The sequence below is a fragment of the Zalophus californianus genome, chromosome 7, assembly GCF_009762305.2.
Source record: "Zalophus californianus isolate mZalCal1 chromosome 7, mZalCal1.pri.v2, whole genome shotgun sequence".
Taxonomy (NCBI): Eukaryota; Metazoa; Chordata; class Mammalia; order Carnivora; family Otariidae; genus Zalophus; species Zalophus californianus.
The window spans coordinates 8,893,735-8,906,662 of NC_045601.1; the positions used below are offsets into that span (position 1 = coordinate 8,893,735).

At 44.4% G+C, this 12,928-nt stretch overlaps 1 protein-coding gene across 1 annotated transcript in view; it reads right to left on the reverse strand.

Moving 5' to 3' along the window:
• FNDC1 (fibronectin type III domain containing 1) overlaps positions 1-12,928 on the reverse strand; it is a 101,183-nt gene that overhangs the window by 77,709 nt on the left and 10,546 nt on the right. The gene's annotated exons all lie outside the window — the stretch shown is intronic.

The following is a 12,928-nucleotide window of genomic DNA, read 5'->3' on the forward strand; positions in this document are numbered from 1 at the left end:
ACAGATTCTGCAACATTACATCATATAAATAGATGCTAAACATTCACACAACAGTCAAACAAATTTTAGGCAAACCTGGATCTGAAACTGTTTATTCAATGATACAAGGCACTCTCAGGAAAGAGAAAAGTAATCTAAGAAACCCACAAACCTTTAAACTGAGTAACATGAAGAAAAATGAGTTTGGAACCTCATGGAAGAAGAAAGGGGAAGGAGTGTTTTGTGATGACACGTGGATTGGTTAGTATGTGATTTTAATACCGGGTACAAATTCTGAACACCATAAGCACAGATGACGCTAGCATACATCACTCATCCCTCCCCAAATTGCCCCACTGCCTCCGGAATAAAATGATGAAAAGGAGAACTCATATGGCCTCACTCAAAGAAATCCAAGGAATGAAGAAGAAGAGAGTGAATCTGATGATTTTAAAGCAGTAAAGAAAGAGTGCCTGTTTTGGAGACAAAAGCCAGGAAGCAAAACCCACAAAGCCTCCCCTCCCCAGTTCCAGGGATGAGGATCCCATAAACCCATAATGGGAGAAATCATAGACAAGAAACCTCGCGCTCTCTGCAAAATTTTGAGTTGAGGAGATTGTACACACAGTGCGTCAGTGACTTTCTGGGCATTTACTAGCAATCATGGCTACTCTTCAATAATTCTCATGTACCCCTCCCTCCTTGCCCATGAGAAACCTTCCAAGACTTACTTAGCCAGAAGACTGGGATTCCCTTCTTTCAGTTCCCTTTCTTTCCCCCAAGGCTTCATTACAAAAACCTCTCCTCCTCTGCCATCTGACTAACCAGCTTTTTCTAGTTGTGATCCCTATTTCCCCCAAGAGCAGCAATCAGTCCCAGGAATCCATATTTCACACTGACCAAAAGGTGTGCAAGAGCAAAGCGAGGCTCCTCACCGCCCCGAAACTGCAAAGGGATGCTCATGGTTGGGCAAGTCTCCCAAGGAAGAAAACAAATGAATGAATATGTGAATAACGTTTTTTTTTACAGTTCGAGTCCAAATCTCCCTTAAGGAAAGTTAGCTCCTGGACAGACAGCCGAAAACAAGAGGACAGTGACCCCCGAGCACTGTCACATTTTCTCTTGGGCATTAGTGATTCAATCAGTACAACACTGCCTAGGCTTGAAAATGATTGACTTTCATTACTGATAATCGGAAAAGAAGAACAATTTATAAGTATACTCATTGTTCTTCCGGGCCCTGCCTTGCGTCTGTTCTTGGACACAGCATAAAAGAGTTTCTAACACAAGTGAGAATCCACATTCAAATGGTTGCATCAGCCCAGCATATGGGGAGATACTCCAAACCTTCAAGGAGCTCCAGTAAGAGATGCACAGAGTAAAGAAGGGCAAAGGGGAAATACCTCTGCGTTGCCAAAACCTAATGACCATCACTTCCCTGTGCTTACACAATTGGAGCTTCCAACTGTGTCTGTGCATGAGTTTGTTTGCCCTTCTCTAGCCAATGATCAAGTACAATCAGTGTGTCTCAACTTGATAACTGCCTGAGCCAACATTTGGATGCTGAGAGAAAGGCCATATGGTGCTCAACTACAGTAAATACAAATGGGAGAGGGCAATGGACAGGAGGAGAGGGTTTATGGAGTGTCTACCACCTACCGCCCACTGCTCTGAGCACCTAACCCTATGTTACATGAGGTGCTCAGAACACACACCACCTGGGAGGTGTCATTTACTCCCTCCATATTCCAGAAGAGGAAAGAAGGCCAGGAGCAAGGTTAGGGTTCACCTAGAGTCACACAGCTGCCCCAGAGCCCTGCTTCACCCAATTCCAAAGCCCAGCTCTCCCCCTCCAAGCTCACAGACCCTCAGAATTCGCCCCTGCTCAGATATGACCTGTGACCATTGCCATCGAAAATTAATTTAGGAAGCCACTACCATTCTAAAACAAATTGTGAGGCCTCCAGAGTTGGGTTTACCATCTCTTCCACCATGCCACTTTCCTCCCTGGGGGGGGGGCACTCCTGCCCCCCCTACACTGTTACGGCACCTTGTGCTGGGTGTCTTCATCCTCCCCCCTCTCTGGAAGGAAGGGAGGAAGTGGATGATGTGCTCTCTCAGGGACATTTGCATTCTTATGACAAAACCTAAGACCAAATGACTTTTCTAATAGCGACGTCTTAGGCCTCAGAGAGTTGCCTAATGAAGGTCATTTATGAACACAAAGGCCTCTGGGAGACCTGGAAACCATGCTTTCAAGGCAGCCTTACCGTCAATCTCCTTAAGATCCGTCCTGAATTTACGGTTTTCCAAAGGCCGTAGGCCAATCTACCATGACCCTTCCTCCCACCCTCCCCGCAACACACGCAACCTGGGTCCATTAAACAAACCATACGGTGGCTTGATTAGCAGATATTTTCATTCCCTGGATTGTTATCTACTTTGATATTTCAAACTGATGTCATTTTTTATGCTTCCTAGTGAACATCTTCTGTGCCAACTTAGAAAGAGTTGGAGGAAGAGGAAGAAGAAGCCTGGATAGAAAGCAATCTTTTCTGTCACTCCAGCCCCACCCAGAGCCCCTCATGCCTGAGCTCTCAGTGAACTCATCAAACCAGCATCTACCTGAGGAAGAACCAGTCTGGGAAGGCACAAATCAATGCACGTGTGCTTGAATTACTTGACAGAAAGCTTCTTCTTGGGACTAGAAATATGACCGTATGTTCTCTTCCCAATGATTGTTTCGTAGGTCTCCTGATTTCATTCCTTAAATGTGCAGTCAAGGCATAAAGGCTGTGAAATTTGTTTCCAGGTCTGTAGACCGCATTCTGGTTCTGTGTTGTGGGATCAGTATTCTGGGAGCATATGGATGAAATATGACAAAGTGATTCCTGATTTATTCTAACTGTTCTTAGAAACTTAGACCAGACCACCCTCTCTGCTAGATAAATGCAGCACATAACCTTTTGTAATAGTTTTCTATATTCTTGTCTGATAAAGATGATACTGGGTATATCCTTTAAAACTATAAATCCCATGAACTGCCTCTCTAAAAAGGAAAAAGGACAAACCCAAAGTCAAGACAACAGGAATTCTATGGCCCAGCAGAGGGAACACGAGGAAGTAAACTCCCAGAGCCTGCATGACAGGTTAAGGCCATGACAAGCTGTTTCTTCCTTTACCCCAGGATACAAAATGAGGAAATGAGCTTAAGCGGCAGCCTAAGGGATGTTAGGTTAAGTATAAAGAATTTCCTGTCCATGTCTTCTCCCATTTCTCTCCATTCAAGGTGTATTTGAATGGAGCAGATGGTAAGGTGCTCCAGATAGAAGAAGGAAGCTAGTAGAGTCTGCTATGACTCCAGCAATTTCATACCATGAGAAAGTCATTTCCATAGTTCATGCCAGGAAACATTATCCAGATTCAAGGATATTTTGCCAGGGACCAAGTGGCAATGGTATTTTGGTCATCTTTCAGATACCCAGCAACTGCTAGGCTAGACATTTCTGAGCCATGGCTCCTATGAGACCTCTACTGGTTTGTTCGGGAACAGACAATAAGGGCACAGTCAGCACCTAGAGTTGTTACTTGGGTCTAGCTCCAAATTTCAGGTCTTATCCAAGAGGGCTCTAGGAGGCCAGTTTGGCTCCAGGGTCAAAGTATGGATCCATTTCTGCTCAAGGATGGAGACCAAAATTCCAATGGCTCTGGAATGTCTGTCTTTGGAAGGTCTTCAGCTTCTGCAGAGTGACCTCAAGGGGTTCTCCGGGGCTGAGGATGCCCTTGGGATGCCAGAGCTAGGTTCCCAGGGCCAGGCTGGCCTGACCAACATCTGTAGGGCCCATTTCTCACAGTAGACAAGGGGCATCACACCCCACCTGGCCCTTGCTCACCTTCCCACTCTGGCATCTTTCTTGACACCAGATATTGACCACATACCTGGTGCTCACTTAAATGGCTGACGGATTGAAGAAAAAGATGTTAGGAGGTTTTAGACTCATGAGGCCAACCAAGGATTTCCAACCCAAACACCTCTAAGGACCAGGAAGATCAAGCAAATAGTGAAGACATATTAAGGAGTGTTGTCCACTGTGTCTGAAGGCACAATTTAGTTTCACTTTAGGTACAGATGTGTTCAAGGACTCATATCTCACTGCCAGACCGCCCTCTGTCCCTTGAGAGGAGTAAAGGCTCTGAAAAAAACTGGCCTGGGTTCCAGGGAAGAAAGGAAGTCCCATCCCAGGATGGCTTTGGGGAGGGGACTGTGGGATGTTACACAGGCTTTGGCTACTAGCAAAACCGATGACAGCTACATGTCCAGCACTGGCCTAACCATCCCAGACCAACAGTCCCTACTGCCTGTGTGATAATCCCATGTGAGTTCCAAAGGGAACAGGTTCAAAGTGAAACTTCTTACTTCTTACTTCCCATTGTCTTGCTTCAGACATCACCGCCCATCCGTAAGCATATAGTCATAGCCACAATGGATGAAAATACATATATTCCTAGAAAGGGAATTCCGTGAAGGGCTATTTCTCAGAATAAAGGGAAGGCAAGTTCAGAAGCAGTTGATAAAATGAATCAATGGTAAAAGTAATCCAAAATGGACACAATTCATGGAGAAATCATGCTTTGAGGACTGTGATTCAAAACAGTAACTGAATATTTCTGGATCCAAAGTGTTGTTTTTGCTTGTTTCTTTGTTTCATTTTACTTTTAAAAAACAACAGAGTGACTTCATTATATTCTCCATATAGGCAAAAAATCAAACTATCAGGTTTATTATTGATAAGGTTACATTAGAGAGGGTGGATCTAATGTGGTACCATCACCATGCTTCCTACCTCCCTCCCCTCTCCACTTCCAGACCCTCAGGTGAACACAGAGGGGAGAGCCGAGACTACAGAGCAGACAGCCTCAGGGCCACTGCATCGCAGGTCGGGAGAGAGCAACAGGCCTGAGCCACAACCCAGTGCCCTCCCTGTGGAAGAACGGGTGGAGCCAAATGCAGCCTTCCTGCAGGAAGGCAGACCCGAAGAAGAGACTCACAGGTCTGTGTCTTCTAACCCATTAATGCCATGGAGTAGAGAAAGTAGACAAATGGAGACTGGGCTCTAACCACTCACCCCTCAGATACAGCAAGCCTCAGGGAGGACAGGGAGCACCAGATGAGGACAGATGCCAGAAGCAAAACACGAGGAGAGGAAAATGGAAGTCCCCTTAACGTCTCCAGCAGGCTATTCCCTGGCCCCACTGGGCATGACCATTAACCTGAGGTCAAGCTGTGGCTGCCTCTTCAGAGAGAGGATCAAGACCACTTGCCCCACCTTCAGGGGCCTACCCAGGACTAATCACTGTCCCACTATTATCCTCCTGGGGTGACAGACGGGGATACTTCCAGCCCCCAAAAGGCTCTGAAACGAGGAAAGCTCATCCTTTAGCCAACTCCAGAGCCACGTTGACCTCTAGGCTGAAAATCCACTCTTGCCTGTCCTTCCCTAACCCCATATTCTGCCCGCTCCATGCTATATCCAAAATAGCCCACCAGAGTTTAAGCAATGAGATGAAATGATACCATACACATATTCTGATAATACAATACCAGGAATATAAAAATGTCCCAATTTCAATATGAGTCCTTCCCATTACAAAATTCCCACAGGAAAATTTAGAGTCCAAGAGTGAAGCCTTCTGGGTCTTATAGCTTAAAATCTAAAGAAATTAAAGTCTAAGTTTCTTTCCACTCTTACTTCCCGTTCTGTCTAGCCTCAGCCAGAGGAGATTCATCTAGTGCCCATATGGGGTTAGGGCTTCCCTTGGCCACTGCAGCCCCTGCCATCTTTCACTGGAACTGGTGCGAATTCTTCAGGATTCCCTGACGTGAAGATAATTAAATCCAAAGTCTTCCACCTGCCTAGATTCTTAAAGAGCCCCAAGACCCTACAAACTCTATAAGGCAGCAAATCCAAAATGTGCAGTGTAAAGGACACATATTATTTTTGTCTACCCGATGAAGCCTCCCCCAGTTCCGGTAACAGATTTCTGTTCATGTGAGCTCAGAGGGCTCAGGAAACTTCACTGGAATCGTTCTAACTGGAGCTAGACCCTGGGCACCGCCTCTGCTTTCCAGTCACGAGACTGTGGTGGAAGCATCTTAGAATTGTTAGTGATAGCTCTCATGTCATGTGGAAAGAGAGTCCAGGGGCTGTTAAAGCCCTGGTTCTAGGGCTCGATCCCTAAGGTCAGCTCAACCCCCGCACTTCCGAACATACAGCTTCACAACGCAATGAATTCTGGTACTTAAATGAGTTCAAGTTGGGTTTTTGGCCACTTGCAGTCAGACCCTGATGGATTAATCAAGATCTTCTATGAAAGTCAAAAATAACTTTCTAAAGCTACCCCAGTAGCCAGTACATTTAGTCACAAAAGGCTGCCAGTGTGCAGACACACCCCCCAAAAATTAAGGCAAATACCAGCCAGGGATGGCTGCCATTCCTAGCGGAGTGCTCCGTGCAGCCCACCCAGTCTGGTAGTCGATGCTGAGGGACAGGAGAGGACAACCTTGTTAAGAAGGATACCCCCAAAGGAATGTTAAGAGCTTTTGAAATAAACTAGCCCCTTAAAACCCCAAAAATTCTAATATTATTTCTTAAGTATACTAAGGATTGCTCTTTAATGCAACAAAACCTTCATGTTTATGTAAGTCTCCCTACTTCGTCTTTGTATGAAATGCAAGTTTTACTTTCCACTGGAAACCGCCAAATACTTCCCAGACTCTGAAATGAAGAAAACACAGATCTCACTGCAACCATGAGTGTTGGACCAAAAATTCAATCAATTATCCAGAAAAAGGTTAGGATGTAAATGGGGGGTGGGGGGCGGGAGGAGGCTATGGAATCAACGTGATCTACAACTTTGAGACTAATTCCAAGGAAAGGTGGAAAAATTCAGCTCTTGTCCATAAGATACCAGACAGCAAAGGGATAGTCACAAATGTAGGAACATCCAGATGGTTGGCAACACATGGGCAAAACACTGGAACGCCCAGCCAAGTTTTAATAATTTGTCAAATGGATGGAATTATATTTGCCAAATAACTATGATGCTCCCCTCAAAAACAAACAACAACAAAACAGGGCAAATACAGGTTGTTTTGCAACGGTGTGAAATAACACTCTTATGAGTAAAATCTACATATGGTTGACTGCATTTTCCACCTGGAAGACTGGGGCTGGGTAGACACAGTCTGAATATTAAAATAATGGTCTGGCTTCTCTTTGGACATTTCACAATATGAACGGGGTTCAATAAGTGTTTTCCACAATTGGCATGGTTCTCTATGGATAACTGCTTTAAAAAATAAAACCTGGGTCTGGAAGTCTAGGTCTTTGGAGTCTTTAAACTTAAAAAACACTCCACAGAGCTGAAAGAACTTTGCAAACAAAACCTCTGACCCCACCACAAGGAAGCCACCCAGTGCTGTCCTCGAGTCAGAGAGAAACACCAAGGCAAGCAGATGTCCCAGGTCTCTCAGGAGATCGAGGGCAGCCAGGGCTCTCCAGACTTTATCCTTGGCTCGCATTCCTCAAAACCCAATCCATCTTCCCTTGTCACAACGTGCTCCGCATGTCACTGGCTTCCACCCCCATGCCCAGCATGTCCTGTCACATTCACCTACTGAGGGCGTACACAAGTAGAGTGAGAAACCAGAAGACTCAGAATGCCCCGGGCAGCTCTGGTGTGTGGCTGGAGCACCCTGGCCCTCGCTGCCTGCAGTTTCCTAATGAACAGAGGGACGAGCGAGGCCACTAGGCTCAGTGTGTGCTCTGCTCACCTCTCCCAGCCTCAGCTAAACCTGAGTTCCCTGCCCTTGTCCCCAAACCCTCAGGCATATTCCAGTATTTTGATCATAACAAAGCATCATTTTATTCAGACTAAATGGCCAAATTCACAGGCGTACATGCCAATGAGCTTATAAGGGCACTAGATGGTCACTGAATACAATTGTGAATCACATTTTTTTCTCCATCAGCTCAAAGAAGCCAAATGGTGAAGCCATCCAAATCTCAAAACTCAAACCATTGGCTAAGCTTAAGTAGAGTTTGTGTGAGTCCATTTCTATCCTCTCCAGACAGTTAGCACCTCCATTACCTTCCTCTGCCTCTGTGCAAGCATTCTCCACCTGGGGCGAGTTTCAGGTGGCCACATGTCACAGAAAGGGGCATCCTCATACGTGGCTTCAGGAAAATGTTCCCCTGGGTCATGGAGCGGAGGAGGGGTGCTGCACATAAGCTGGTCATGCCCTAGGCTGCCCAGTACTCCTGCCAGGGCATGGGAACTTCCCAAGGAAAGAGCCCCAATGCTGCATGGGCTGTACTTTCTTTCCTGTGTCCCTTTCACCTTAGGAGTTGGCCCCCAAGCTCCCACCCAAGGCCACCTGCACCCAACAAAGGCTGTCATTCAAATGCCATCTCATTACCCTCAAGGGTTAATGGCTTCCTATGGGAAATTTCTGCCTAGAATGTTCTAGATTCTAGGTTGTTTATTTGTACTGGGAGAGAAAGTGGGGTGAAGAGAGAAAGGCAGAATATCTGCTAATATAATTTACCTCACATTATTCCCTTTCATTTTCTTCCTTCCTCCCTGTCAGCCACATTGGGGAAGATCTATAAAGCAGAGAAAAACACACAAAATGGACAACAAAATGAAGCAGCAAGGAATTGTTTCAAAACAAGCAGCAAGTGGCAAAACTAAAATCAAATTCTCAAGCCGAAAGAATACTCTTAAGGTCAATCTGCCTTCTCCTTCAAGATGTCTTGAGATGTTTTAAGTTGAATTTTTATTAGTTTCACTCAAGAATGGCCCATTTCCCAACTAATTTATGACAGTTTAAAACTTGCATAGAACTCAGAAAGTATCATGGCAGATCCATTTCTGGCTTCTTCCTCCCTTGTCTTCTTCCACAGTAGAAACTGGGATGCTAAATATTCATGGCCCTTCAGCCTTCTCAGTAGCTATGGGTGGTCATGTGATCAATTCTAGCTAATGACACATATGAGGAAGTTACTGCTATCACTTCCAGAAAAGCATTATAAAGGGGTCAGGATCCGCTGTCGTGTGCTTTTGACCTTTTGTTACCTTCCTGCTTTTCCCCACTCTGGGATGTCAACATGACACCTAGCCATGCTACAGCCATCTTGGAACATGAAGTGGCAAGCCTGAGTATGATGACTTGGCCTGGGATGGCAGACTGGAAAAATGGAACAATCCTGGTTAGCCTCTCTGCTCCTGAGTTTATTGATGAGTGAGATAAACAATTCTCTTACCTGTTTAGGCCACTGTTCTTCAGATATTGTTCTTTTTTTTTTTAAAGATTTTATTTATTTATTTATTTGAGAGAGAGAATGAGTGGGGGGGGGAGGGTCAGAGGGAGAAGCAGACTCCCTGCTGAGCAGGGAGCCCAATGTGGGACTCGATCCCGGGACTCCAGGATCATGACCTGAGCCAAAGGCAGTCGCTTAACCAACTGAGCCACCCAGGCGCCCTTTCAGATATTGTTCTATTAGCCACCCAATCCATTGCTACCTGGTGTCATCATTTCTGGATCCATACAATCAAGTCACATTTTGTCTTGATTTCTAAATGAGAGTTGCTTTGTTTCAACTTTAATTTATTTCTGTTGTTGTTGTTAAGGGACCTGCTCTGGGAATTTAATTCTGACAATGTCAATGCTTTATTTGTCAGTATTCCACAGACTTGAGTCAGTACATCTGTCCAGAAAATGATGCAGCCAAAAATTAGAGTAAATTTAACCCACAGAGCTGGCAAACTTGATCATTAGGATTTAAAGTTTTAAAGCTGTTGGCCATTTTATTCAGGAACTAATGTAAGCAAAAGCTACTGTTCCAGAGAAAAGACAAGAATGTTTCCCCATCTAAACCACCAGCTTTCCAGAATGATTTAGGGAAACGGACTTGGAGAGATTGGACAGATATATTTATTTTAAAAAACAATAAGAAAATAAGAGACCCGGAAGAGAAAATGCAGATGGATTGGAAAGGAATACAGGACTCATGCCTGCTACTGACTGGCGTCAGAGATCCCACTAGACACCAGTACTTTCCAGGTTTTTGTGGGATCTTTTGCACATTCTTCAAATTCAATTCGCAACTGAGAAATAGTTTCTCAAAGAATTACCATTGTTTGCCGGTCCAGCTTAAACTCAGCCTACTATAAACTGCTTGACATGCCAGCCAAAAAAAACTCCCTGAAAATTCATTCCTTTTCCCCAAATGTGAAAGTCATTGTCTAACTATGTTAAACACTTGGGTATTACTGTCACTGAAATCACCACTCATCTTACTCAAAAAGCTCCCTGAAAAATACCCTTAGAAGACAAGGAAAGCAAATGTTGTGGAGAGGCAGGTATGAAACAGAGTAAATGAGACAGACGTGACCGGAAGCCAACGACTGCATGGACCCAATGACAACCCAGACTGCTAATAATAATCATCTTTTAAAATATGCTTTCATATTTTAAAAATTAACATTTCATATAATCACTCAATGGTTATGAATAAAGGCATAGGCAAACAATCTATCAATGAAGGGGAAAGAAATGTTCAACACACCTCATGAGCAAGGAGTTTAAGTTTTGTAGTGGGGCCACATGTGATCAAGAAAAAATAGAGAGGGAAATAAAGAAAAAAGGAAATGAATATTTGTTATTTACCCATTTAGTAAGAGCCATACATCTCATTTATTTCTGTAACATATGTTGAACACCTATTGTGTGTCAGATTCTGAGCTAGGTGCTGGGGACCCAGAGGTGATTAAAAAGAGTTCTAGACTACCATAACTATCAGCTCTTGAACCTCCATAAAAACTATATCAACTGTGCTTTGGTATCCCCATTTTTATAAATGAGGAAACTGAGTCTCATAGCGTTCAGTGACTCTCCAAGGGCACACAGCTAGTAAGTTACATTGGTTAAACCCAGACCAATCCAAAACCAAAGACCATGCTCTTTCTACTACTGTTTGTTGCCTCTCAGCTGCAGTTATAACTGAAAGGGAAAAATGCAGGCCTGGAGAGAAATCAGAACCAAAGGTATAAAACTGTAAGTTATTGGGGCACCTGGGTGGCTCCATTGGTTGAGTGTCCAACTCTTGATCTTGGCTCAGGTCTTGATCTCACAGTTGTGAGTTTGAGCCCTGCACTGGGCTCTGCACTGGGCATGGAGCCTACTAAAAAAAAAAAAAACAACTGAAAGTTACCAGTGACACCAGAATTCATGGAGATACATGAGCTCATTATGCTGAGTGAGCTCTTATAAATACTAAGAAGAGTCCATGTTGATAGGCCCTCATCTCTTGGTCCTTGACTTACTCTATCTACTTCCAACAGCTGAGTGCTTCTCCTAAAGGTACCTCTTCTCCTGTCTTCCCTGACCCCACCATCACCTGCCTTCCAGGACACCATCCTTCCTGGGTTCTTTTCCACATCACTGGTCTCCTTTGCCAGAACTCAAATGTTAGAGTATTCCAGAGTCCAGCTTCTGGCCCTCCCTCTTCTCTGCATGCACCCCCCTCTGTCTTCTCTCCCTCCTTAGTACATCTAGTCCTATGATTAAAAATACCATCCATACAATGATGGCTCCCAAATACATAATTCCAGCCCTGGTTTTTCCAATTTTTTTTAAAGATTTTATTTATTTATTTGAGAGAGAGACAGAGAGAGCATGATTGGGGGAGGGGCAGAGGGAAAGGGGAGGAGCAGACTCCACACTAAGCATGGAGCCCAATGCAGGGCTCGATCCCAGGACCCCAAGATCATGACCTGAACTGAAGGCAGATGCTCATCCGACTGAGCCACCCAGACACCACTGGCTTTTCCTTTGAGCTCCATTGTGTCCAACAGTGTATGTGACATCTCCAATGGGGCCCAAAGAACATAGATGTCTGAAGGATGACTGGAAAAGAAGGCATTTTAATATGAACCATTAGTTATAAAGAGGAGGACTAGGAAAAAAGTTGCCTCATGGAAGACCGAAGTGGAGAGATTTTCAGGAAGAAGGGAAAGCCAAGTCAAATAAAGTCTGAGAAGAGCCTACTTTTCTCCACTTATAATTAGGACAGGTCCACTCCCACTCAAGGCCTAAAAAAAAGCAAATAGGTCATCAAAGTTTCTCCTGGAAAATATAAAACTGAATCACTTCCTTTTCTACAGCTACCTTCAAAGGACTAATGCAAGAATAAAATGTGAAAGAAAATCATAAGGCACTCAGCTAATGTGGGAGAAGAGCCACAGAGGGGCTGATGTAACCAATTAAAACCCAGTAGAAATGACGGGGCATGATTCCCAGTACCTGGGCTCTCGGTCAATTCTCCCTCCTCGTGTAGCAGAAATGGGCTTGGGATCTTCATTTTCCTCAACCTTAGGAAATAATCTTTGAATTAAATTTTAAAATCTTAAGAGTTGAGAGGAAATTTAGGTAATCTGATCAACTTCCCCTTTTCAATCTGCCTATGGATTCTGTGCCTAAAACGGTCTTCAATAGTTTCCATGATTAGACAGGTTTACCTAGTCAAATTACCCCATGTTCCCCCCTCTTCAAAGGTAAATCTCAGTGAATGTGTTCCTCAGCTGGGTGACATAAAGTTAGTATGCAAGATGCTGCCCTGGGAATACAGGTGAATAGATTCACGGCTGTGTAAGGAAGGCAGGGGTCTTTAGGGTTCTGAGGGAAGCACTGTACTGGCACATGAAAAGAAGAGTAAGGGTATCAGACATTTAATATCAACTGAATGTTACTAATGATGAACATTATCAGGGCTCAGAGGGTGAGGAAAGGAAGTCTTTCTCAAGTCAGGATGATCAGAGAACAAAGTACGACATTGGCGGGATTCAAGGAGGGCCTTTGCCAGAGATTTTTCCCCAGGTGTGGGAG